The sequence below is a fragment of the Castor canadensis genome, chromosome 15, assembly GCF_047511655.1.
Source record: "Castor canadensis chromosome 15, mCasCan1.hap1v2, whole genome shotgun sequence".
NCBI lineage: Eukaryota > Metazoa > Chordata > Mammalia > Rodentia > Castoridae > Castor > Castor canadensis.
In genome coordinates this window covers 98,978,162-99,005,543 of record NC_133400.1, presented here as the reverse complement: position 1 = coordinate 99,005,543, position 27,382 = coordinate 98,978,162, and the positions used below count along the sequence as shown (strand labels likewise).

Genomic DNA, 27,382 nt, shown 5'->3' with positions numbered 1-27,382 from the left:
GGAATGAGTAGATGGTTTTGTTTTTTCTGTTGGTACTGAGGTTTGAACTCGGGTCTTGTGCTTGCTAGGCAGGTGTTCTACCACTTGAGCCACTCCACCCGCCCTTTTAACTTTAGTTATTTTTCAGGTAGAGTCTCACTGGGATCCTATTATCTCCATCTCCCCTGTAGCTGGGATTACGGGTGTGACCAATTGTACTCGGTCCCATGAGAAGATGGTCACATCTGGGTAGACCTCATCTTCCTGGCCCCTCTTCCTGTGTAGTTTCTGCTCCTGGGTTCACATGGTGTTTGCCAAAATGGCACCTTGTAATGAGGAATATTGTTCCATATTCAACATTTCCTGTTGTCCTCGAACCAGGACAAAACCCAACAAGCAGGACGCAAAATAGGGACTCCTTAGGTTCACGGGAGTTGAACGCCAGAAATATGAAGTATTATTTACAAGGATATTTAATAAGGCTTTATTTAATTTTCAGAAAATTAAGTTTAAAACTCAGTTTTATTTACCACTTTGACATTTATTAATTGTAACTTGAAAGTTTCCCATTCCGTTTTTAATTTTAATGTGTAAGGAAAAACAACTTCCTTTGAAAACAAATGTAAGAAATACATCTTTGATGTCTTTACTTGTTCGTTCACATTTTTGAGAGAAATCTATTCAGTTTGTGTGCTTGAAATATTTACATTTCTCAAACCCCTTAGCTTATTGCTATAAACAGAACAGAAGTGTGTGAAGGTTCTCATTAGGACAGGATTTGTGATTATGAAGAAATGGGGGGCTGGCGGAGTGACTCAAGTGGCCTCGCTAGTGAGAGGTCCTGAGTCCAAACCCCAGTGCCGCCAAAAAAAAAAAAAGAAAGGAAACAAGAAATGAGGGAAAAAATTATTTTAGAGAGACATAAAATACTTCTTAATTGTGTGCTTTTGTAATAGTTATTCAAACAGAACAAAAGACATTTAAACATGTATTAATAATTCAGTCATCTTCGTTATCTGCCAACTTTTGGTAACATAAAAACTGTAACATATGCATTTTTCTATTTTGTCTTGAAATACATGAATATATGAAAAAATGAACATATATTTTTTAAAAGCATGAGGACAGAGCACATTTTATTTAACCTGATTTATATTCCCAGGACAAATGAGGGTCCTGGGTCCTGCAACTGTAAAATCAGGCCACCATCTTTGGAGACACATAGGACAAATGCTACTCCACGTTTCCTTTAAATAAGTGCCTTTACCTAACGTCAAAACACCTGCACCTCTGGGAGAGGGGGCAGATGGGACTTGACCTGAGGGCCTCACTCTTGCTGGGCAGGTGTTGAATTGTGCCTCCAGGCCTTTTTGCTTCGCTTATTTTTCAGGTAGATTCTCAAGTTTTGCCTGGGACTGAGCTCCTTCTGCCTACACTCCTGCATGGCTCGGATTGCCTGCATGCGTCACTATGCCTGGCTAATTTATTGAGATGGGGTCTTGCTAACATGTTGCCCAAGCTGGCCTCAAACAGAGATCCTCTTGATCTTCACCTCCTGATCTCACACCTGGGATTACAGGTGTGAGCCAATGCTTGTGGCACCAACTTCAGCTTTTGTTTACCAAAATTTCTTTTGGTCTTGGTGAAGAACTTTTCTCAGAAGCCTCTGCTTTACTATGTCAGGAGGTACTGGGGTTTGAACTCAGCTTTGTGCTTGCTAGCCAGGTGCTCTACCACTTGAGCTATGCCCCCAGCACTTTTTGCTTTTGTTATTTTCCAAACAGAGCCCCAAATTTATGCCTCACAGGACTGGGCTGCAATCCTATTTACACTTCCCTCAGAATTGGGATGGCAGGCATGTAACACCCCACCCAGACATCGGTTGAGATGGGGTCTCACTGACTATCTTGGCTGGCTTCAAACCACCATCCTACCTACCTCCTGAGTAGCTAGGATTAGAGGTATGGGCAGCCATGACCAACCTGTGTTCATTTTCTTTTTTTTTTTTAATCTTTTTGGAGGTACTGGAGTTTGAATTCAAAGCCTCATGCTTGCTAGGTAGGTGCTCTACCACTCTAGCCAGGTCTCCAGCCCCTGTGTTAAATTTTTAATGTAAACAAAATCTCCAAGCAGCAGCAGAGAATGGCAGAGTCAAAGTAGTTCAAGTTTAGGTCTCTGTCTTTACAATCACGCGCTGTCATTCTTTCTTTTATATCTGCAGAACTGCTCATCTGTCCTTTGAGTATAAATCATTCATGTTCATACACGAATGTGCACCATATTGCAATATAAATCAGTATGCATTGGTCCACCTTATTCTTGTTCACAATTGCATAGTATTCCATTAAATTGATATACCATTAAAAAAAAGAAGACGAAGAAGAAGAACTGTGTCATACCGAGGGTTTGGAGACGTGATCTACCTCCAGAGTGAGGACAGAGAGTTCCAGTCCCCTCTGAATTTACTCTCAGAATGAACTGCATACTTGGGAAAGTGTCTATCTGGAACAACTTCATAAATGAGTTATCCAAATGACCTTCCCTGCAGAATACAATGTTTTCTGAAGGACCCGTCATAAAGAGGTGCCAAGAAACTTGCTTAATTTATTAAAACTCAACAATAACCATTTCAATTATTTAAACTTACAACATTTTTTTTTGGCCTGGGTAGGACGTTTTATTACTGATACTATGCAACATTTCCCACGCCTGGTGATGACGAAAGTAGGTTCAGTGTTCAGTTGATTTTCTTCTTGTTTGTAAATACTCCACACCTGTCATTGCCTGCCCCTGGGAAGATACCTCCTTCTGCCCGGCCTTCGTCCATCACCCCAGGCCACCTCGCTGAACGATTCTCCCCTGTCTACCACAAAAGCTGACTCCACCTTCACCAAAGCCATCCGGTCAACTCCCTGCTGGGCAACGAGGTGGTGGAGGGGTTTTTCTGACACAAACTCAAGCCTCCCCTCAGCTTCTGCTACTCCGGTGCCAGCCCCTTGGCACATGCTCTAGAAAGCAAGGAGAAAATTACACGAATAACTTTGAGGCTCTTACCCAGAGTCCAGCACTGCACACTTGTGGAGCACACGCCTGTGTACCAAAGCACATTTCACTCAATCCCCTGAAGCCCACACTCCCATTTCCCAAGCGAAAAGACTAAGTGTCAGAGACTCAAGTGCCCTCTGCCTCGCAACACAGCAAGAGCAGAGTCCTGGTTCAGACCCAGCCAACCAGGCTCAGTCACTTGGAGACTGCGGGTGACACGCCGAATCCCTAACATCCTAGAATGCATGTGCCCGTCAAGTTCACTGGACAGCTTTTCTCCCTTCCTGAGAGGCTGAGGCAACAAAGCAGGGCTGAGACTCTGGTAAGGAGAGCAGTTTCCATTCTCTATTCATGCCACACATGAGGAATGCCTCAGAAAGGGGAACAGGGAGGTGACAAGAGCCACTTCGCCCTCTTCTCCATCGCACACGTCCCTTCCACAAGCACTGCTGAGCACCCAGCTTGCACCAAACGCCCCCAGGGCATTGCCCTTCTGGATGGGGCCACCAAGGGAGCTGACCCCCCAAGGAAACCCTGGACACATGGCAAAGCCTGGGTCTTTCCAGACTAGCATCCTATGTGGAATGTGTCTGGCCGTTCCTACAGGCTGGGGAACCAGAAGGAACTGTATCTAGTCACATGTTTCCTCTCTGAGAATCCATTTTCCACCAAAGATGTACTTGGCCTTGGCCAGCCTCGTACAATGCTGGCCTGGTGATTTTCTCAGCAGAGTTTGGCTCTGACCTAACACTTCTATTTCCTCACCAACTCTCACCCAAATACAGCCACCTCCAACAGGTCTGGCAACCTCCCACGTGTAGAAACAGACATTTCTAAACCTTTGCAAATCAGGTTTTCCAGACCAGGACTGTGACCACCGTCTCCATCACTGCCAGGACACACGTACATTCCGGCTTTGGAACCCAGTCCTGCTCGCTTCAGAAAACCAATTCCAAACTGGCCTCTAGCACCCCCTCCTCCCACAGTGGCTGCCATAGGACAGCCAAAGTCTTTAATGAGCATGGAAAGTCTTGGAGGAAGCCAAGGCTGTTACCTGGAAAATGCAAGCCAAAAACCACACTTTGGTCTGAGACATTGGCAAGTGGAGAACTTAGTAGGGCTTTTTTTGCTTTCCCTCACCTCAAATGATCTGGGCAATGGTTGGGAGTCCTCCAAGCTCAATCTGGAGCTCAAACCCAGAATTCCTTGTAGACCCCAGAGCACGAAGCAGGGCTTCCCCAAGAGCAAGAAGAGTAAGGTCCCTCTGTGCCTACCTCATGTGTATAGTCACTGGTGCGTGCCCATGTGGCAGCCACTCTCCTGCCCTAGCGTTCTGAGGTCACTTTCTCCCAGGCCAACTTTCCCTGGCCAGATACCTTAGATGGAAGGCACCAGTTGCTTCACTGATCCAAGAAAAATGTTGTCCCTCTGGTGACTCCATGGAACCTAGGAGTCTGATGGCCCCTAGGGTTGTCAGAGCTGACCCAGTGTCTCTGTGCTGTGACATTGGAATGGGCTCCTTTGAAGCGATCACTCTGTGCTTTCCACAGTGGTGCTGGACTTCCTCGAGAAACTGAGGCTCAGAGAGTGGAAACGACACTCAGGCAGAAGTCCACTCTGCCCCAGGCCACAGTGCCTCTCAGCTAAGGTCATATTAGAACCTGCATTTTAGACAACAAAGGGACCACAGTCAGTGACACCGCCTGTAGCAGTGATGTCAAACAGAAGCGTCCTCGATTGCACACCTCACTGGCTTACCCAAGCGTGGCCACTACCCAGACCTCCCACAAATGCCTCTCCTTCTCCCCTCAGTGGCTGTTCTCCTCCCCCGTCACCCAGCAGCAGCACTTAGTCACCAAGACCCCAAACACACCATGAATTGCAGAGCCCTGTGCCAAGCGAGTGCTATGAACTTGCTTCTGAAGGGAATCCCTCATCTCTGCGTCACAGCAATGCCCTGCTCCATCCTACCCACCCGGGCTGTCCCCACCCCTCCAGGGCTGCTCAGGGTCCTCCAGGGTTGACGCCCCAGTACAGCATCTGCCCACACAGGTGACATCCACCATGTAAAGCATGTGCTACAAGTGACAAACACATGCCAGAATCCAAAGACTTAGCCCGGAGGGAAAAGAAAGAATGTAAAACTTTCTTAGTAGTAAGTTTTATATTGATCACTTATGAAAATGACAATATTTGGGTATGTTGAGCTTTTAAAAAAACATATAGCTAAATTGACTTCTCCAAGTTCTTTTTGTTTTTTAAAAATGTAGCTCTTAGAACAGTTGACATGACCTATGTGGCTTGCAGTAATTCCCATTGGACGGTGCAGCTGTACAGTCTTTTGGTTGGAAGCAGGAAGTCATTCTTCAGTCACTAAGGACTGACACTAAACATGTTCAGTAGAAAAACAGAGTGTTTCCTGGGCATGGTGGCCTGTACCTATAATCCTAGCACTCAGGAGGCAAAAGCAAGAGAATTGCATGTTCTAGGCCAATCTAGGCTACAGAGCAAGACCCTAATCTCAAAAGAGAAAAAAAGGCAAAGAATCCTATTAGCCCTCAGGCCAGGCACACACTCAGAAGGACTGGTTCCTCCTCTCTAAGGGCTTGACTGTGGAGGGACCATAAACCCAGACAGACAGCACAGTTCTCACTGAAGTGACACCCCAGGATTTGGGACTCTATAGGAAAGGGAAGGAAGGACTTCACAGAGCAGAATGAGATTTTAGGGCAACAGATTGGGGTTTCTAATGAGAACTGAGTAACTGTGGCTTTTGACAGGGAGAGAGAAAGAACCATAGTTTTCTCTGGGCATGAGTGGCCCCAGGCAGATGTGTCAGGCTGCACCATCGTAAGAGCCCAGACACCTTCCAACTGGTTGCTCTGTAATCACTGAGTCCTGACACCACCTACACACTGCTGCCCACAAGAGAGATGGGAAGGAACCGGTTCCTGCTCTCAGGCTACACCAGGCATTCAGGAAGGCTGAGAGAGATTTCTCACTTTGAGTCAGGCGCCCAGCAAAACCTCAGCAGCTCTATGAGCACAGATGTTGGGGAAGAACTCACGGCTGGGCCTCAGAGCATTTGGATAGAATTTAGCAGGTGGAGGAAGGAGAGGAAAGACACTAAACTATAGTGAACAGTGTTTGCTTCCAGGGAACAGAGGCTCACAAGTTGGGGTGACCCAGGGAGGGGTGAGGAAGCTGTCTGAAAAGAGAACCAGGACCCTCTGCACGTCTTCCTTATGTGGCTTCTGGCTGGAAGCACTGTTTTGTACTCTCGAGAACAGCCGTCTGTTTCCATGAAAGCTTCAGGGAGGGGGTAAGGTGGAGGCGGGGACCACAGAGCAAGGGCACTGGCTTAGCCTGCACAGGTAAGGGTTGGACAAGAAAGATAAGTTGAGCCAGGCACCAGTGGCTCACACCTGTAATCCTAGCTACTAGAGAAGCAGAGATCGGGAGGATCGCAGTTCAAGGCCAGCCCAGGCAAAAAATTCAAGAGAGCCCATCTCAACATAAAAATCCTGGCGTGGTTGTGAATGCCTGTTATCCCAGGCTGAAATCGAAAGCATTCTAGATCAGGCCAGCCTGAGCAAAAAGCAAGATCCTTTCTTCAAAATAACATATCATAAAGAGCTGGAGGCATGGCTCACGTGATAGGGCACTGACCTAGCAAGTGTGAAGCCCTGAGTTCAAATCCCCCAGTACCCCCACACACACCAAAAAAAAGTATAAGATTAAAGAGAGGCTCCTCAAGTGAGGGCGCCCACAAAGACATCCCAACCAGGAATGGGCTGGATGGTCAGGAGACCAGGGAACCCATTCCCCATGTCTGCCTGGCAAAGTCAGACTACAGGTGTTTCTAGACCCACACTGCGGTGGTTCGTGCCTACAGAGCCTTCCACGACCCGTGTGTGTGCTGCCTGCCCAAGCAGGCACTCAATAAGTACTTGGTAGGTGAATGAATGAATGGTCTCCAGCACCTATCAGAAAGCCGTTTTGAACACCCACTAAGATACCTGAGAAATGACGCTGTCATGACAAGTGAAGCAGCTTTGCACTCGCTGTGAAAGAATTCTCCATGGACCGGCATTCTTAGCTGGTCTTTCTCCACTCACAGATGACGACACTGGGACTCTGCAAGGATGTCTCACCTAAGGTCCCTCGGGGAAGAAGAAACAAAGCTGAGATTGGAACAGGTCTTTCAGCAACTCACCTCCTGTTTTCCACCTGCTTCTTTTCCTGCATAAAAATCTCTAGACTCTTGACTGACTTCTCAGCTACCGAGATGTCCACACCAAGGCTGCAATGTCTTTGTCACTGCCTCTGCCGATGGAAAGTCTGTGGACTGGGGACTTTGTGGTCTTCCTAAAGAGAAAGAAGAACTGGCCCTGACCGAGATCCCAGCACATGCCAGACCTTGTACTGGTGCTTTTTACACTCTGTCTCCTCTCGTCTCCACTGCCATGGCCACCCATGAGACAGGACTGTTACTTCGCTCCATCTGGACGCTCGTGGGATTCTGAGATCGTCTTTCTTTAGTTGCCAAATGGCTGAGCCATCAAACAGGAATCCGATAATCCTCTTTTTTGGGGCCCATGAGGAGTGGCTGCAGTTTGGAGGCGATGCTTGAGCCAGGCAAGGACTCGCTCTTGTAGACTCCGTTTACTCCATATGCATTTTTCTTATTAGAAAAGGAGTTTCAGCCCTGAGCACTCCGCCACCATGGCACAGTTTGTATGCAATGCCAACATCAGGAAATGCTTGGTGTTATTACGACAAATGATCAAGGAGCTCACCCAGATAATCAGACACAAATTTGACTCTAACTCAGATTCGTGGCAGCCCACAGCAAGTGTGAGTGAGCACCGAGTTCCCACCCACAACCTCTGCTTCTGTCATAGAAAGAAACATGGTGGGGTCAGAAAAGGTGGGGGTCCTGAACCCGTGTCCCCCTGGAGGCCCATTGGAATCCAGCGGAAATGAGGCCACCAGAGTGCAGCCTGGATGGGGACCTGGGTAAGACAGGGTGGTGACCCAGATGGACTGGGACAAGCTCAGTCCATGGTAAATGGCGGGCAGATGGGATGGGACGGGGCTCATGAGACTCAGGCCCAGGCCCCAGTGGGCAGCACCAAGCACTAGGGCTGTGGGGTCAGTGCTGGGCCATCAGTGGGACTGAGGGACTGCTCGGTAACTGGGACATCAGACACTCAGCAAACCACAGTTGGACCCAGGTCAGGAGCACCATCTGGTTAAGGGCTTCCTAGCAGAAGCGTGAGGAGTGGGGCTGGGCAGGCTCACCAAATGCAGATCCATGGTGCACCATAGCCTGCAGGGCCTCGGTCCCTACGTGGTGGGCCCAGCCTCTTCCCCGGTGTTTCCCTCACCTCCAGAAGCCCAAGCTCCATTTCACACATCATCTGCCCCCTGCTCCAGGTCACCCTGAGGACCTGGCCTGCCACTTCCTTTGTGAACGTGGATCTCAGAGTCCCTAAGGCTGTCTGATGCCACCACCAAATTGATCCTCCCAAAAGAAACCCCAACTCAAATGCAAAGGCCCCTCGTCCTCCAGCTCTCACACCCCCTCAGCCACCCCTGATTTAGTAGCTGTCTCCTGCATCACAGACATGCCTGCTTGCACAGAGAGGGCTGGGGGGACACACGGGCTGCAGGAGAGAGCCCCGCACACATCCCTTAACCAGCATCCTTCTGTATTTCCTCCACTCAGCAAGGACCACGGCCAAGCAATGCTGGATACTCAAGAGCCACCTGGAGCCTTTCTGCCTTGCTTCCCCCTATAAAGCAAGGGGTTAGTTTCATTTGGTCCTTTTGGTTTGGTTTTTTGGTGGTACCAGGAATTGAACTCAGCACCTCACACTTGCTAGGCAAGTGCTGTACCACCTGAACCACACCCCTAGTCCTTTTGCTTTCTTTGTTTTCAGATAGAGTCTTGCTATTTTGTCTGGGCCAGCCTTGGCCAGCCATCCTCCTAACTCTGCCCCCCAAGTAGCTTGGATTACATGAGTGCACCACCACACCCAGTCCTTAATGATGCTTTTACACAACTAACTTCTAGCTGGTATTTGTCACGCCTCACAAGCTATGACAAAACTTCTGAGCTGGACTTCTGGCCTCTGGATACTTCCAGGAGGATCTTCTTGACATGCAAAGTGTCTGAGGAGCAACTCGTGCTTGGAGGCACCCCAACTTCACTTGGGAAGCCTTAACTCCTTATCAGAAGCTCGAGGCCTGGGAGATTAAGACCCTCCCACAGCCTCCCTCCTGACCTTGAGCTCCAGACCAGAGGGATAGAACTAGGCGCTGTGAACAGGCTGCAAAACCCACCAGAGATGCTCACTGGTTTTCAATTGATTCTCAGGTGTCTGTACCCCAGACCCTCTGAGAGTCCCCTGCAGCATCTGTGAAATCCCACCATTCCCATGCACAGCTCATCAGAGGCTTCTAACACATTTGATCATGACCCTCGGTAAGTAGGATGTTTATATCCATGAAACAGAGCCAAGTTTTCACAAAACAATTCTTGTTCTCACTACAGAACCTGCACTATGTTCTCACTATCTTACTTATTCGTCTCTATTTGGTCACTGCTCACTATGGTTCATCTGTTTGGTTTTACAACCTACCCACCAGGAAACGCCAACCTATGTCTGAATCTGTTGTCTGTGTGGTTCTCTCATAGATTGTGTGTCATTTTCATCTGGAGTTCCAACTGGATTGCAAGCTGCTTAAGGGCAGGGGCTTACACCAAAACATATGGCAGCCACCTTGGAAATGCCCAGTGTTTACTAAAACAAGAAAACAGCTAGAAGAGCCAGGCACAGTGGCTCATGTCTGTAATCCCAGCTACATGGGAAGCTGTAGATAGGAGGACTGTGGCCTGAGGCCAGCCCTAAGGCAAAAATGCAAGACCCAACCTGAAAAATAACTGCAGTCAAAAGGGCATGGCTCAGGTGGCAGAGCACCTGACTACCAATAACAAGGTCTTAAACTCCAGTACCAGCAGGAAGGAAGGAAGGGAAAGAGGGAAAGAAGGAAGGAAGGAAGGAAGGAAGAAAGGAAGGAAGGAAGAAAGGAAGGAAGGCAGGCACGGAGGGAGGGAGGGAGGGAGGGAGGGAGATACAACAGAATGAGGTCTCTATTGCTGGTTCAGTGCAGCCCCTGCTTATAGGAGTCTGTCTCCTAGGATGGAAGATTCATGGACCAGCACAGCAGGAAATAAGTTGATCTATGAATAGTTCAGCAGCTCAGACTTCATCTCCCTCCCACTAGCCATAAAGGAAAAAGCCAATTATTAACAGGGTGAAGATCTGACTTGTTAAAAAACCCAACCGTGGTAAGGAAGTAACTTTTATTATTAAATCTGTCCCTCGGGGTCTAAGAATCCTCTGCTCTCTGCTCTGTCAGCAATGTAGCAGGCAGAGGGTTTGGAGGGAAGGAATTCTGTGGCCCCTCCTCTCCACAGCTTGATACAGAAGTAGGCATGCAAATCTGACCGGTCACACTGAGGGGTTAAATGGCAATGTAGATGCAAAGGGAGCAAGAAGGAAGGGAGCTATAGCCTAAGAATTTTTTTGGTGTTTGTTTGTTTGGAGACTTTTTGTTCTGTTTTGTTGGTTATTTTTTTCTGAGACAGGATCTTGCTCTGTAGCCCAGGCTGGCCTTGAACTCAAAATCCTCCTGCTTCAGCCTCCTGAGTGCTGAGATTACAGGTGTGTGCCACCACTCCCAGCTTAAAGAAGGTGAATTCTTCATTCTAACCCAAAGCTGAAATATTGGCTTGGCATAAGCGACACTACAGGAAACTTAGGTGGAGGACTTTGTCAACTGTGCCCGCCTGCCAGGGTAGAGGGTAGCCCAGCTGTCTTGCTTGTGGAGGTAATGTGATTCTGCTTGGGATGTTGTTCTTGTTCCCCTTCCATAGCCAAGGCCATGCAACAGCATTGATGGACCTAGGATGGGGCCAACTTGACTCCACACAAGGGTTTTGCTTTCCACGTGGAGCTGGCAGGTCACCAGCGCCTTGCACCTCCTTTACCAAACAGCAGCCCTTTCCACCCTGCTGGCCCCTGCTCACTGACCACAGAGTCCAGGTGATTTCATGGGGCGTCCAGAGGCAGTGAGGGGTGCCCCGTTCTATCCTGCTGGCCGTGCTCTGCACAGGCAAATTCCTTTCTGCATTCTCCAATCCAAAGCATGAGAACGGGAAGGAACGCTCAGCCTGGCATTCTTTAATAAAACAAAACAGACTCGGTGACAAGTAGGTTTTGTGAAACTGCCCTCTGGGGAGCAACTGCTTGCCTGTGACTCAGTCCCATGAGACTCATGCTTTTAAGAAGAGATTTCAAATCCCCCCACCACCCCCCAGAGTGAACATACTCTTCCAGCAGACTGCAGCAAACAGCCAGAGAGCCATGGGCTGGTGTGTGAGCCCTCACTGCCTTCCTCCCTTCTCACCACGGCCTCTAAGTCATAGCAAACTCCCCTTGGGTTGGGGAAGCCGTTTGTTTCTTTGTTTGCTTGCTTGCTTGCTCCTCTCCAATGCATTTCTACTCCTGCACTTTGCTCTTTGCATGGTGATGTCGTGGATTTGAGGAGCTTCAGGTTAGTATAAAAGAATTGACGGAGGCAGAGAATAGGAAGAAAGCGAAGGTTTATGAGGACGCCATTAAAAGAAGAGACAATTGCAGGCAGTCACAGGGAGAGGCACAGCACACAGAGTTGGGGTTTGGAGTGAGTTTGAAACCTCAGGTTGAGTCACTTGTGACTGGCGAACTCCATTTTTTGATTGGTTGTCTCTTCCTAGGATCACGGTTTCAATTTGTCATGCACAGAAATATCTCTGTTCTATCTGGGCCTCCCGGGGGCTGGATCCACCCCCACCCCACCCCCGCCTTCCATCTGTTCTTTGGTATTCCTTTCTCTGTCAAGTTTCCTTAAAACGGGGGTCTCCCCGTTTTAAGGACAGCCTCGCACCAGAGGACAGCCTCGCACCATTCAGCATAAATAACCCAGTCACAGCCCTCTGCCACCATCTTTCCATTTCTAAAAGAAGCTAAAATGAGCCAGACGTACCACCCTGAAGGTGCTGGGCCCAAGGGCTAACCACCTTCACATCCCACAGGAGAAGAAGGAGGTGAGAAGCTGCTGCTGGTCTGACAAGGCCCACCATTGCTTCCACGATGGCAGCATTTTTACCCGGGCATATAGTCACCCAGAATAAAGATGACAGTCCCAGCCTCCTTTGCAGCCTTGGAAGAAGGTTCTAGGTGGTGAGGATTTATGCAGTAGGGTCTTTTGGCTGCATGTGGCATTTCTTCTTCGTCCCCTCCCGTTTCCTCTGTCTGAAACATGGGTGTTACATCTTGGACCTTGAGGCTGGGACCAATCCCTAGGGAGATGAGTAGTGTGATACATTTGTGGAGTTTTTCAGGGTGAAGGGCCACAAAACCTACAACTCAGTCTCAAACTGTTCAGTCAAAACGGTAAGTCCTGTCTACACCAGAGACGCTCAGTTACACATCCAAATGAAAGGCACAGGTGTGCCTTTTAGTATTCTTGCATTTTTTCTAAGGTACAAATAGTTTACAAGGAAAAACTACAAAACTTAGCAGGCACTCAGGGCAGGCAAGGGGATGCTGCTACAAGGACACCACGTATGCCTGAGGGTTCCTGAGAAGGACAGTTACTGGGGGTTGGGGGAGGAGGGTGGCCCAGGCTGGACACCACCAAAGCCAGGAGACAGAGTCACAGGCTTCTTCAGGCCTTGGTGACAAGCAGCCCCTAACTTTGCCTGCTATTCAAGAAAGAGTCACCCACACACACACACACACACACACACACCATGAAGCCCTGAAACCGACATCAAAGAGTACCCAGCACCTCCTAAGGCTTCTGCTTCCCACAGTGCTCTTCTCCCAGCAGGAAACACCCCCTCCTCCTCCTTTACTCCCAGGCACCTTTGCCTAAAAACGGGACCTGGCTTATGAAGAGTTGACCTGTCCATGCCTGAAGACCCATGGAGCACACAGTGACATGGCCGGGATGGGGTGTGCTGGCCTTACCTGCAGGTGACAGTCCCCGTGCAAAGGCAGGCAAGGACTTAGAGAAAGGTGCTCGCTTCCCTGGGCTGTGCTCCTCCCCTTCTGTAAACAACACTAAGAGTCAGCACAACACACCAAGTGAACCAGGAAGCCTAGTCCCTGGGGGAGGCTTGGTGGGGTCTTGGGAGGACAGTCACCATCAACCAGACAGGCGTTGCCTCAGATGGCCATCAGGGCCTTTTTGCCCCTAAGATGTCCTGGCCCTTTAAAAAATATTTTTGATTGACACATGTTGCTGGTACATATTTATGGGCTACGGCGTGGCATTTCAATGTGCGACGTGCAGATCAGATAACGAGCGTATCCATCACTTCAACATTCGCCGTCTCTTTGTGTTGGGAGCATTCAAAATCCTCTCTACCAGCTAGTTTGAAATAGTCAACACATTGCTGTCACCCATCACACCCCCTCTGTGTTACAGGACATTAGCAGTGATCCCTTCTATCCATCCCCACACTGTGTCCATTAACCATCCCCACTCAGCCCTTCTCACCACACATTTCCAGAAAACACTGTCATACTCTCTACTTCTGTTAGAGCAACTTTTTACTTTCCACATGCAAGAGAACATTCAGTGCTCTCGTCCCTGTTGTCTTTCAGACTTGTGTATCCGTCTGCTGGGGTGGCTGTAACAAACATACCGTAGGCTGGGTAGCTTAAATATCAGGAGTTAATTCCTCATAGTCTGGACTCCAGGATCACAATGCTGACTGGTTCAGTTCCTAGCAAAGCCCTTCTTCCTGGCTTGCAGAAAGTCACCTGCTCTTTGAGTCCTCACATGGTGATCCAGGAGGAAGATCGAGCTCTCACGAGTCTCTTCTTAGAAGGGCACTAACCCTATTGGGCCAGGGCTCACCCTGATGAACTCTTAATCACCTGTGTAGAGCCCCTGTCTCCATATTTGGTCACACTGAGGGTTGAGACCTCAACATTCAGATGAGGGAAGAGGACATAAACGTTCAATACCCAACCAATGACAAGACCACATTCTCTGAGGCCCTGAGCCCTTCTTCTGGTCAGAACTGAAGACCACTCTATCTCTCAGCCATCCTTAGGCCCCTGACCCTCATCATCTCCTTGATGTCAAATGAAGTCCTTGGTGCCACCAGCAAAGGACCTGCCTCTTTCTAAGGGGACAGAGGTACCGAGACCAAAGTAAATAAGACATGGTGTGCCCAAGTCACTGTGTGCAGAGCTCAGCTCTGCCCATCTGGTGAGGCCTGGCGTGTGATGGATATTCCTCTCTAGGAGGCCGTAGGACAGGCGCTGGGGACCCCATCACCAGCACTCAAGGACCCAGAAGAACCTGGCCCAAGCGCAGAGCCTCACACATGAAAACCATTCAGCTATTTAGCTCATTGTTGCCTGCCAACAGTCGGGAGTGTTTTCCTTGGAAGGCCAGGGACCCAGGCATGCCACATTTCCTCTGTACTGAGCGCGTGTTGTCTCATGGGCCACCTCGATTGTTCTGGAGATAGGCACCTTTTGGAAAGAGGAGGGGTTTGTGCGCCTTGATTACATTGGCTGGCTTCCTTTATTTTTTTCTGGAAACTTCTTCTTCCCTGTGTGTGTAGATGAGAAGTCTCACGGAACCACAATACGGAGTGTGCAAGACCCTGACGGTGGGGACCCTGGCACCCTACTGAGGCCAACTTGGGGTCCTGAGGACACCCAGGGCAGCTGGGGTGGATGTGCCAAGCCTGGGAAAAGCACACTCTGTAAGCATCAGCTGAGCGTGAGCCTGCTTTGTGAGATACTGAGTTCCAGCTACTCCACAGGCGTCTGGCTTTCCTCTGGGTCGGTCCAGGCGCTGGCCCCTTCCTTCCCGTCCCCCAGCCTGGCCCTCCCCTCCTCACAGGCCCTTCCTCTCTCAGGCAAGGTCAGCTTGTGATGGAAGAATGACCATTGTTCCTTCCCTCCCTGGGTCCCTGCTCACATCCTGTCCCTGGTCTCAGTCCCACTTTGGAGCAGCCAGGCTTTTCCGACCACCTGAGACCCCAGTGCACTTCCTGCCTGCCCACCCATGTTCCCAGCCTCTGCCTCCAGGAGCCCAAGGACCTCCCCACTCTGCCTGCCCAGCCGCCAAACTCCCTTCATGCCCTCTCTTCTGCCAAGCCTTCGGGAACCTCTCACTTACCTGGGCGAGTCTGCCCTCTCTTTCCTCACGTTCAGGCACCATCTGTCCTGGGGCATATTTACCCCGGACCTAGTATGAAAAGACACACAGTGACTTCCCTCGCCAACACCCTTCATCCTTCCAGGCAGGATCTCCGGGGACACAGGCTGCAGCGAGCGCACTAACTCACCTGGGAAAGGTGGCTCTCTCCCATGACTTCCTGGCAATGTGAGCTCCAGGTCACATCCTCCCATGGACACTCAATGCCACATATTCACTCCCCAGCTGCCCCTCCCTGGAAGAGCCATTTCTTTTGGCTGACCCACTCCTAAGGATGGGCCAGGGTCCTTCTGTACCCCAGTGGCCCAGAGGCAGGGCTGGCTGACTTGAAAGCCAGAATCCAGAGCAGCCTTCATAGATTTGCAGCCAAAAGCTATTTTCTATTGACTTCCTAGAAGTCCAGTTCCTTCTGCACCAGAAAATACCTACTGAAATCATTTCTTTACACAGAAAAGCATGTACCCTTGGAGCCCAACCCTAGAATCTCAGACAAAAAACACCAAAGCTGCAAGGTAGCAGAAGACATGCCCTCACTCTGAGACACTCCATCCCTGCCCAGTGTCCGTCCTCCACAGCAGCCTTGCCGTGATCGGGCTCAGCAGAAACGTCTAGAATAAGGCTTTTGGCACAGTTGTTCCCTGCCTATCTTATCTCCATCGCATCGCCGGGAAGAGGCAGGGACATGCCTCCAGGATTGGCTCCCTGGGGTTGGGAAATGTCTGAATTGGCCACACTTTTCCCAGTCTCGAAGGAAAATCAGGAGTGTCCGGGTGTGTGCACAGGCATGCCAGGATGCAAGTGTCGGAGTGCACAGGTGTGTGCTGGTATATAAGTATACCTGAGTGCACAGATATGCCAGAGTACACAGGTATACATGAGTGCACACATGTGCCTGGGTACACAGTGTACCTGAGTGGACAGATGTGCCTGAGTGCACAGGTATAACTGTATGTACAAGTGTGCCAGGTGCACAGGTATATCTGAGTGTACAGGTGTGCCTGGGTACATAGGTATACCTGGATGCACACATGTGCCTGGGCATATAAATACCCGAGTTACAGATGTGCCTGGGAAGAGGTGGTGCTCCCCTGCACAGCAGGGCACGGTTGCCACCTTGCTCTTGGGGCCTGCCCTGCTTGAGTTTGTCCCTTCCACAGCTGTTTACTTTCTGCTAGGCCCCCTCCCACCCACACCATCAGGCCCCTTTCTTGGTACCCCACAGCTTTCTGCTGCTCAGCCTTCACCCTGCCCTTGCTGCTGCCACAGCCACCTACCACCCATGCAGGGCTCACCCAGAGTCACAGCTGAAGAGAAAACAGCTTCTCAAAGGGACAGCCAGAGGATCAAGGCCTGCAGCAGCCACAAGAGATCTATCCTCCTCCTGCCCATGCCTTGCTCTGAAAAAGTCCCCTGCAGCACAGCAACTCAGTGAGGGACACTCACTCTGGACTCATGAAAGCCTCTCCCCAGATTGGGGCCTGGTTAGGCAACACCATCTTCCCAAGTTGTAGCGACCTGGGACACACAAGGAAACAAGGCAGCGGTCACAGGAACTACCTGGGGCTCTCCTTTCACCTTTAAGGATTGGGTCAGTTTGTGCAGTGAACACTGGGCTCCTTTCACCACTGTTGGGGACACACATGAGAGGATGGGAGCAGGCACACAGCGTGGACCTGCGTCTGTACCTCTAAAGGCACATCTGGGTCAGTCTTTCCAGGGCCTGGGGATCCTGAGGTCAGTCCTATTTCCAGTCCTACAGGAACTGAACCTGGCCTGAGACAACCCACACTGGGCTCATCCCAGAACCAACACCACTAAGTAAATGTCCACCAATGCTTTTATCCAGCCCCTGATACAACAAGAGCTCCGCCTCTTCCCGGCTGCAGGGAGGACTGAGAGACCACGTGTGGACCAGCGGCAGCATAGGTGAGCACTTAGAATGGTCACCATTGGGTGTTCTCAAGGTCATGATAGTAGACATACATTTGAGGACTGAATGCCACAAGCTATGTGAGCCCTGAAATGCTGTGTTGCTATTATTAGGTTGTGACTAGCTGCAGAGCCAGGAGAAATGACCTGGAGTGGCCCAGAGGACCTCGGCCTCTGACAAATGTCGTCATCTTGCTGAGCTGCTGAATCCAGGGCCAGTAGGTTAGGACATTCTTTCCAAGAGCAAACTCCAAAGGTGAATTGTCAGGAGTTGCCCAATTAGCCAAGTTCATTGACATGAATTATTTGTGCCTTTTGCACATTGACCCTGAATTCTCTGGAAGTCTAGAAGTGGTGAAGTTCTGTTCCTCCTCCATGTCTGGGTCCCTGACCCTTTCTGTCTTCCACCCAAGGAAGCATCTGCTGCTAGGAGTCCTGGCCAAGGCCACAGCCAGCACCCATGTGTCCAAGGAGAAAGTGCACATCTCTGGGACTCTTTCCTCTCTAAGCCCAGAGTTGTGGCTGTCCCCTGTCAGGTATACACATGTTACAGGACCAAGTCCCACGTCAGAAAGTACATTGACTGGAATATTCCTGAGGAGCAAATGAGCCAGTGACCTCAGAGAAGGAAGAGGGGATTAACTGGCCAGAGCTAGAAGGGTCTGTCACTGTCAGGAGACACTAACAAACGGCCAGAGATGCAGCTCTGTGAGTCCTGGACACATGCAAACCGCCACCAGGTATAGAGTTGACAAGACCATGGTCACCTGCTGGTGATAGCCCAAGGGTGGCACCTGGGGGGGGGGAGCAGGAATCCTACAGGGTGGGGTCCACTGTCACAAATCCTCAGCACTTACCTGCTGTGGGTTTAGGTTCCTCAGTAAAATCCGCTTAAACCAGCAGAGGTTGTCCTGTGTCATGTTTGTGCAAGTTGTCTGATCCAGCCTCATCTTGGTACTTTCCTTTGGTTTTAAATTAAGTCGCTGAGTTAGCTTAGTTTTCTGCTCCCTAAGTGAGGACATGTCCTTTTTTTGTTTTCTCTTCCTCCAAAATGTCTACAACCAATTGCGTAGAGTCTGATGATAAAGCCTTAGCAAAACGGTGGACATGCGTTGCGGCCTGTGTCCCAGACACAGAAAATCACCCAGGCCTGTGGTGTGCAGAAGGGTTTTCATACTTGACCCATAGCTCCAAGGCTGAGACAGCTACAGAAAGGGACACTGACTGCCCTGTCTGGGGGAGGGGCACGGAGGGCAGAACGCCATGTGCCAGGAGCTGGACCATCTCAGGGCTTCTCTTGCCCTATGGGACAGTGGCCCCAAAGCACACTGGCTGGACATTAGGAACGTGACATCCTTCTTGAGAGAATAGGGAGCCTGGAGAGAGACCGACGTAATCCTAGACAGAGACTTGCTGCTAGGGACAAGGGCTACTGCCTTCCTCTGCCCATGGGTCCCCCATCCAGGGACTGCCCTCCCACCAGAGCCCTATCTCACCTAGGTAACTATTCTGCACTAGTAGACACAGGAAGGACCTGGGTTTTCTTCCCAGTGGAACCTCCTGCTATGACCCAAGATTGTGGGAAATAAGGGATTTCCCTCTGCCCCTCTGCCCTCCCCATCCTGCTGCTTTTGGCAGACACAATCTCCTGCACAATGTCTCTTGGGAGCTTAATTCCAAAATTCCAGGCTCTCTCCAACCCCTCCCCAGCTCCATGGCTCTTCCCGCCTTTTCTCCCTCACCCCAAACTTACTCCCTGTCCAAGGCTGCAGGCTCAACCTTAGACACTCTCTGGTTCCCATCTTCTGCCTTCTCACTGTACCTGCACCATTTCCTGGCCTCAGGACCTCTTGCCTGGTCTTCCTCCAGCCTCCACTCTTCCCTTAGATGAGTGTTATCTTCCACTGCCATAACAAAATACCTGAGGCCAGACATTTTATGAAGAAAGGGCTTGACAGAGCATGGTGCTCATGCCTGTAATCCCAAGTACTCAGGCAGAGGTCAGGAGGATCACAGTTCAAGATCAGCCTGGGCAAAAACTTTGAGAGACCCTATCTCAACCAACAAAAGCTGGGTATGGTGGCACACTCCTGTCATCCCAACTACTTGGGAAGTATAAGTAGGAAGATTGTGGTCCAGGCATAAATGCAAGACCCTTCCTGTTCCAAAAATACCTAAAGCTAGAAACATGGGACCATGTCCCAAGTGATAGAGTGCCTACCTAGCAAGCAAGCACAAGGCCCTGAGCTCAAACCCCGGTATTGCCAAGAAAGAGAGAGAGAAAAAAAACATGGTGCAAGCTCTGATGAAGGTGCCTGGATTTTGGTGGGGGGGTGAGATAGGAGGCCAGAGGGAGACCCGGGAGGGGCCAACCTTGCTCCCTTATAACAACCCTTTCTCAAGAACTGGGTCCTACAAGAACTACCTTAATCCCTCTCATGCACAAGACCCCCCAATGACCCAGTCACTCCAACTATGTCCCATTGAGGACCAAGCTTCCAACACATGACCCTTGGGGACATATTCAAATAATTTTCTAACCACATCATCCCTGCCAGCTTCACTTCCTGTACATTCTCAGCAGAGCCACCTCTACATTCTCTAGCGTTCCTCTAGAGTGGGACACTAAACCTCTTGATGACTGCCCTAGCCAGCCTCACCCTCACCCTGTCCTGCCTCTTCTTCCCTGAGCCCAGCTACACCCAGCGCCCATCCTCTCCCAAACTCGCAGCATGTCCGTCCGCCCAGTCCCCTGCCGTGAAGGCAGCTGGGCTGTGCGCACCCTGGGCTTGGGGCTCCCGGCGAGCCTCCTCCCCCGTCCCACAGCGGAGCCTCAGCTGTCCTCATGTCCCTGCAGCCAGCATGGCGTCTGTACTTAGTGCCTAATCAACTTAGGGAGAACAGAGAGGAGGAAAAGGGGCTGAAAGAGCACACGCTGGGATAAGATAGCGTGCGTACATCAGTGTGTGTGCACGTGTGAGTGCGTGTGCAAGAGTGTGTGATGCCAGGTTCCTTTAATTTAAACAACTGAGCGTCGTGGCTTCAAGCACAGCACAGGCCGTGAGTTGCAAATAGAGCTGGAGAGCCAGCAGTTTCCTCACCCACCAAGGGCCCATCCTGAGTCACACCAGGCGCTAGGAACACAAAAAGAACAAGAATGTGTTCTGGCCCTTCAGGAGCTCAGAGAGAAAACCTGCAGGAAAAACTGGACCTATTCTGGCCTAAAGTTTTATAGCCACTCTCCCATGGCTACTGTCACCCACAGTGCCCACTTTGAGCAGCAGGGACAGAGACACACGGCCTGCAAAGCAGAAAATAATGGCTACGTGTTTCTTCATAGGAAACAGCTGCTTCTGTGCCCTAGACTGTAAGCCCAGGAAGTCGGCCCTGGCTCTGTCCATCTCTCCACACGAGGCCATCATTTGTCCTCAGCAGATGTGCCGCCCGGGCCCACGAGCTCTGGGGACCTGGACTTGATAAGGTAAGAGCCACACTTATCTGATAAGTGTGCACCTTTTCTAACATGCACACACAGCCGGTGCCCCAGAAAGACAGAGCACAAGGTCGGGCAGGATCAGCAGCTCTCTGCAGAGGCTCCACTCTGGGATCATCCCCTGAGTCAGAGATCCCTGCCTATCGTCCTCACAGAACATGGTCCACCCCAGAATCAGAGACCACAGCTCCTCTCAGAAAGTGAGGCAGAAGGCCAGGCACAGTGGTTCACAGCTATAATCAAAGTGGAGATTGGTGGGACTGCCAGCCTGGGCAAAAAAGTAAGCAAGACCCTATTTCAACAAACAAGTCAGGCATGGTGGTTCATTCCTGTAATCCCAGCTAAACAGGAGGCATAGATAGGGGGACTGTAGACCAGGTCTTCCCCCTGGGCAAAAACACAAGACCTTATCTGAAAAAGAACCCAAAGCAAAAAGGGCTGCAGGTATGGCTCAAGTCGGAGAGCGCCAGTGCAAGGCCCTGAGTTCAAACCCCAGTACAGCCAAAAGGGGAGAGGGGTGGAGAGGCAGGTTTCATGGCATCCACACTACACTACCAATTTTGGGTTCTACCACCTGATCTTAAATCAAAAATTCTACCAAAGACACTGTCACCTCCAGCCAGGACAGGGAACGCTCTGTGTGTTATCTGTAGTCTTGGCAATTGTCTCGGGATGACCTCAGTGACCTTTTGTTCTCCCGCTCTGGACACTTAGTAATCGTCGGTGAGCAGAAACTCAAGGACAGGGCAGGATGGCCCTGGCTGGCCACTGGATCACGGAGACACACCCCTACCTTCCTGAGGGCACCAGACGCTTGCTAGCTCCACCTCATTTCAGCACTGACCCCCTGGGCCCCAGGACCCTTCGTGACCCTCCTGAAACACAGACAGCATGGCTCTTGGAGACCCGCGTGGGCTGCTCAGCCTGAACTCACTCCAAGACAGCAGAGCAGGAGCACTATGAGCAGTACGACCGGGTCAAGTGACATCCATGAAGCCACTAACCCAAGGTTCCGTCCCGATGCCCGCCCTGACTACGGTCTTAGTGTCTGTCCACTCAGATCCCAGGGGCCTGCTGTTCTGTGCATTTGTTTCCTTCTTTAAAACTGTAGTTTAAAAAGAGTAAGTCAAAGCCAGGCACCATGGCTCACCCTTGTGATCCTAGCTACTTGAGAGGCTGAGATGGGGAAGATCATGGTTTGAGGCCAGTCTAAGCAAAAAAGTTCTTGAGACCCCATCTCAACAACAAAAAAAGGCTTGGTGCAGAGGCTCACACCTGTCATTCCAACTACACAGGATGCTGAGATTGGGAGGATCACAGTTCCAGGCTGGCCAGGCAAAAAGTGAGTACCTAATTCCAAAAATAACCAGAATAAAAGGACTGGGGTCATGGCCTGCCTTGCATGAAGCCATGATACCGCCAATAAAAAGTTGATCAGCAAGTCAAAGTGACAGAGCTGTGCAGGGGAGCAGGCGGCCAGTGTTCCCTCTGAGAGAGGGTTTAGTAAGTGTGCACTGACTCCTGGCCTGCACAGCAGCTGACAGCCCAGCCCAGGGAGCCAGCCAGTTTCTCCTTCATCCTGATATATGGATTCCTGCCAGCCGACCGCTGGAAGCACTCGGGGACAGAAGTGCACTAAGCCCAGGGCTGGTGCTTTCCCTGTCCTCACAGGGATGCAAGCCAGTCGCTCAGCTGAGGGAGACCCCAGACGGTATCAAAATGGCAGCAAGATGCAAAAAAGACATGGTGGACAGAGCAAAAACCTGTATTTGCCTGTCTCCCACTCCAGTGCTCCATTTAGTTGCAAGAGATCTTGTGCCAAAAAAACAGATGTCACGCCATCCCCCACCTGCCTGGGCATCTGAAATGACCAACCCAGAAATGAAGCTGCCCCAGAGGCACAGTCCAAAAAATCACCACCTGAGAACACTTGTTTAAGTTAAGTGAACACTGAGCGCAGTGAGAGCACCAGCTGTCACACGGGGCAACACTGAAAGCCCTTCTGTGCACACGGGACGTGAGTGACAATGGTTCCCCAACATCCCATCGCTCACTCTCTGCCTGTCAGGCTACTCCTCTGCATGCACAGAGGACTTGTTTAAGGCATTTTGAGGTAGCTGGGTTTGGTCTTCCTCAAACCCATCACAAAGAAGGAAAGGAGGGAGGGAGAGAGAGAAAGACAGAGAGACAGAGCAGGAAAGGGAAGGGAAGGGAAGGGATCCACAGAGGATCTAGAATGTTCCCCCAGCTCTCCCCTCCATGCCCTGCCCCCTCCTCCACCAGTATGGGAAGCAGTGGGAAGTCTCAGAAGCCCAGGGTGGCTGTGGGAGGAACAGGAAAAGTTGACACCTCAAAACATCTTCTGCCAAACAGTGACTTTTCTTCATGGGCATTCACTTCCCCAAGCAGACCATAGCAGCCCCTGCAGCAGGACCACGCGCCCAGTACCCACCCTGGCCTCGAACCCTCTGCCTGCTGGAGCACAGTCACTCACTCCTTCCTTCGTACATTTACCCCGTCCTAACGGGCAGAGAAGCATCCTGGGGCCACCGACCCCATCCTAAACAGGGCAGAGTCCCTTGCTCCTTGGTGGGGAGACCTAAGAGAGGCTGCCACCATTTATGGGACAAAGAGCAGTGATTATCGCTCAAAGCTGGAGGATCAGAGTGGCTTTGTGGAAGAGGTGGAATTTTTCCCCAGCCATGAGGAGTCAAGAGGGGGTGGCCATGGAAAGGGAGAGAGAATCCCCAATAAGACTAGCCAATGTCTTCTCTCAGGAACTCCCACTCCAAAGTCCTTGTCACCCCATTCCCCAGAGCCCTGGGCTCAGCAGCCACTGATCTTAGCCACGCTCAATGGAAGTTACTCAGGTCCTCAAAGAAGAGGCCACTGCCTCTCCCCAGGAGGCACTGGGCCAGGCCTCTGCACCGTAGATCAGCACCCAACTCTACCTTGGTCATCTGTCTGGCTGGGCGGAATTCCCTCATCTCTGGGCCAGTTTCTTCCTCTGCAAAGCAGGAAAAATAATGCCTGCCTCCGCGGCAGTCGTCCACAGCAGGAGAATTAAGTGTCACAGCAGAATCAAGTCTCATAAATGCTGGTGTCCTTCCTGATATGGATTGAATGCACATGTGCATCCCCCAAATTCGTAAGTTGAAACCCCAATCCACGAGGTGAAGGTGTGAGAACAGCCTTTAGGAGGCGATTAGGTCATGAGGGTGGGGCCCTTATGATTGGGATTAGTGCCCTTATGAAGAGACATTGAGAGCAATCCCACTCTGTTTCCACTATGTGAGGCACAGCTAGGTTCCATCTGTGACCCATTGCACTTCTCCTCCTGGGATTAATGGAGCAGCCCACACTGTTCCATTAATCCCAGCCTGACAGGCAGGGTCTCCTCTCCACCATCATCTCCGTTCCACGTTCACAGAGCTGGGGCTGCAGCATCCCAGCTCACCTGTGTGCCTTTGGCATGACCTTCACGTCCCTGGGAGAAGAGGCCTGAGAAGAAAGAGCCTCTCCCTCAGTCTCTCAGCTGGGCTTTCCAGAACATTGAGCCAAAGATGAATGAGGAGGAAGCTTCTGGGAAGAGACTGGGGGCCTCTGGAGAGCAGCTCAACCTTTGGGAGGCAGCCGAGAGATGGCTTCCATCCCAACAAACTGAAAGGTGTATGATGGCGGGGAGGGACAGGGATGGGGCTGCAATGGCTGCTGTAGGAGCCTGGGTTTCCTAAGAACCTGAGTCTGATTGCAGGGCAAGGGCTCCGCCCTCCTGCTCACTTCCATCACCCCTTGATGGAGACGTTCTGGGCGTATCTTATCCACACTTGCAAAGGAACGGGGCTGGAGCTGGATCCTGGCTGAGCCCCAGCAAGAAGAGTGCATTGAGTGACAGGAGGGGAAGCCCCCGTCAGTCCTCCCACACACCTGACCCCCTCTACCTCTCATCCTGCCATCCAGTGCACCACCCGCAGAGGACGCACCTCCCAGAACCTGAGGATGGGCGTGAAGGTCAGCCTCTAGACCACAGGCAAGGGGCCGATGAAGAATCAAAAGCTTGACCTCCCAGAAGTCGCTATGGGGAGCAATTTCTAGAAAGGTACTGCTGACACAACTAATCCCAAACTAAATGTCAATTTGTGTGGGTTGAGTTATGCTCATGGAAACTGAAATCTGCTTGGGACCAGACAAAATGGAAAGACGATGTGTGCGAGAAGCCTCAAGGAAGGATGTATGTCTCCCACGTGCCCAGAGAGCGCCAGCAGGCACTCAAGGCCAGGCCCTGGCCCCTGAGCCATACCAACGGCCCTGGCCAGTGACCCAGTGGTCTCGCAAAAGTGACCTGGGGTTGGTTCACTGAAATGGAGCACGTTGAGTCCACATCTATTGTTAACTCGATAAATGAAGCGTGGTTTTAAACTCCCCGCCTGATGCAGGGCTGTTGGAGAGGCCGTAGGGTGTGAGAAGCAGAGCAAGTATGGTTCTGACTCAGCCGCTCGTCCCCAGGGCCTTCCGATGACTCAATCGCTTATTCGTCACCTGCATTGTTTATTCTACATCCATGGCGGAGCCCTGGCTGAAGGCAGAAGTGAAAGGACATTGATTGATGATGAAACTCGAGAGCACACCGAGGAACACAAGACAGTGACAACTCTGCGAAGTTCCTCGGATTCTCCCCACCTGACCTACACTTCCAATAAGTTGAAAGGAGACAGGTATGTATTAGTGTTTGTATCCAATGTGGCTTTCCACTGACTAGTGAAAAAAAGGTCCACATACTACAATGTATTATTTGAAAAGAACAGCTGAAATCTCCTGTCTTGTCTTGTCCACTACAAATAAAATATCATGGTGGCTCATGTCTGTAGTCCCAGCTACTCAGGAGACAGAGATCAGGAAGATCGCATTTCAAGGACAGCCCAAGCAAAAAGCCAAAGGGATCCCATCTCAATCAAGAAGCCAGATGTGATGGTGTGTACCTGTCATCCTAGCTATGTGGAAGGAAGAAGTAGGAAGCTCGTGGTCCATGCCAGCCCAGACACAGACCCCACCTGAAAAATAACAAAAGCAAAACGGGCTGGTGGAGTGGTTCAAGAGGTAGAACACCTGCTTAGCAAGTGTGAGGCCCTGAGTTCAAACCCCAGCACTACCAAAAAAAATGTAAAGATATCAAAAATCATTAAACTAGAACAAGTTAGGTACAAAATGTAAGCATTCCAAATGTGAGGAAAATAAGAAACAGTTTTGCTGTATTTTATGCCATAAAATTATAAAATATACATTAGGAACTAAACTCAAAGTATTTTTGCCTTTTTTTTTTTACCTTATTCACTATGAATCACTTTTCTAGCATAATGCCTTTGGAATCAACTTAATGAAATGTGCCTCTTAAAGTGAGGAAAAAGCCAAACTTCATGAGTATTTTAAAGATTGCCCAAAAGTAAATTTTCATGAATTTTTTTTTGGCAGCACTGGGATTTGAACTCAGGGCCTCATGCTTGCTAGGTAAGCACTCTTACCGCTTGAGCCACTCCATCAGCTCCAAAAGTAAATTTTCAATACAAAAATGAAGAATGATATACTCATCTATAAAATGTGTCACTCAGAATCACTTCTTTATCCTGCACCACTCAAAGAAGAAGTGCTTCTGCTCTAAGAAGTTTTGAGAGATTACTTGTAAATTCTCCCAAAATATGGGAGAAGGCTAACTCTCACCAGGACCCATTAGATCCAGACCTGACTTTTAGTTTCCTTTCGAGCGTTCTTGTCTGTTTTTAAAGATCGAGATTACTTGACTTCTATTCTTCCTTGGAAATTTTCCTACAAAAAAAAAGATAAATAGTTACTTATTTTTCTTGTTGGGGTGGATTTGCTCTGTATCACAATCACCAAATGCATCATACATCTGTGGGTCTTATTTTTCTCGTATCTTGAAACATTTTTGCTATTTCATCATTATTTATGAATTATTACAAATTGTACTAAAGAAAAGAATGATGGAAGACCTACACTGAAGAACGATGCAGGGGTGAGATAAATTACCGTGACTGAGTCATTCTGTCTTCCTCTGGCCTTGGCAGAAGTTTGGCCTTGAGTTTAAGAAAGTGTGAAAGGAGACTGGAATCCCCATCTTTGCAGCCCGCTTTTAGCTTGCATTAAGCACTGTTGAAAAGTCTGAATTTTTTTGCTTTCAGTCCATAACGGCAAAGAGAGCAGGTAGAAGACGTTGCACGGTTCTCAGATGAGCTAACGTTAAGATGGAAGTAAGGACACAGCACCCTCGGGTCTCCGGTGATCTTAATGATCGTGTAAGTGAAATCTCACACCGTAAGTCTACTCAAAACCACACACTTGACAATTTTCTCCTCCTCAACCTTTGACGGGAGATGGATAGACTTCCGTGGACTCGCAGGGTGTTCTCACCCACTTGGTCACTGTGCGGTGTTTTGTCACAAGAACTTGGACTATGTCATTTGCTAAAAGGATGTTTGGCAGTGTTTTTCCCTCTTCTATGATGTTTGTGTGCTGAAAGCTGCTTGATATGCCTTGTAAGCGTGCAAATGGTGACGGCAGGTGTGTCACAAAGGAGACCGGAGAGAGCAGAAATCCCGCTGAACTGAGCATGACAGCTGTTTA

The 27,382-nt window shown here is 50.1% G+C and overlaps 1 long non-coding RNA gene across 1 annotated transcript; it reads right to left on the bottom strand.

Moving 5' to 3' along the window:
* Nucleotides 1-2,301: 2,301 nt before the first annotated feature.
* On the bottom strand, nt 2,302-7,410 carry LOC109692615 (uncharacterized). Its single transcript, XR_002212959.2, has 3 exons — nt 7,044-7,410; nt 4,401-4,685; nt 2,302-2,987 (listed from the first exon to the last, which is right to left on the bottom strand). It is a non-coding gene; the product is annotated as an uncharacterized lncRNA (long non-coding RNA).
* Between the last annotated feature and the right edge of the window lie 19,972 nt (nt 7,411-27,382).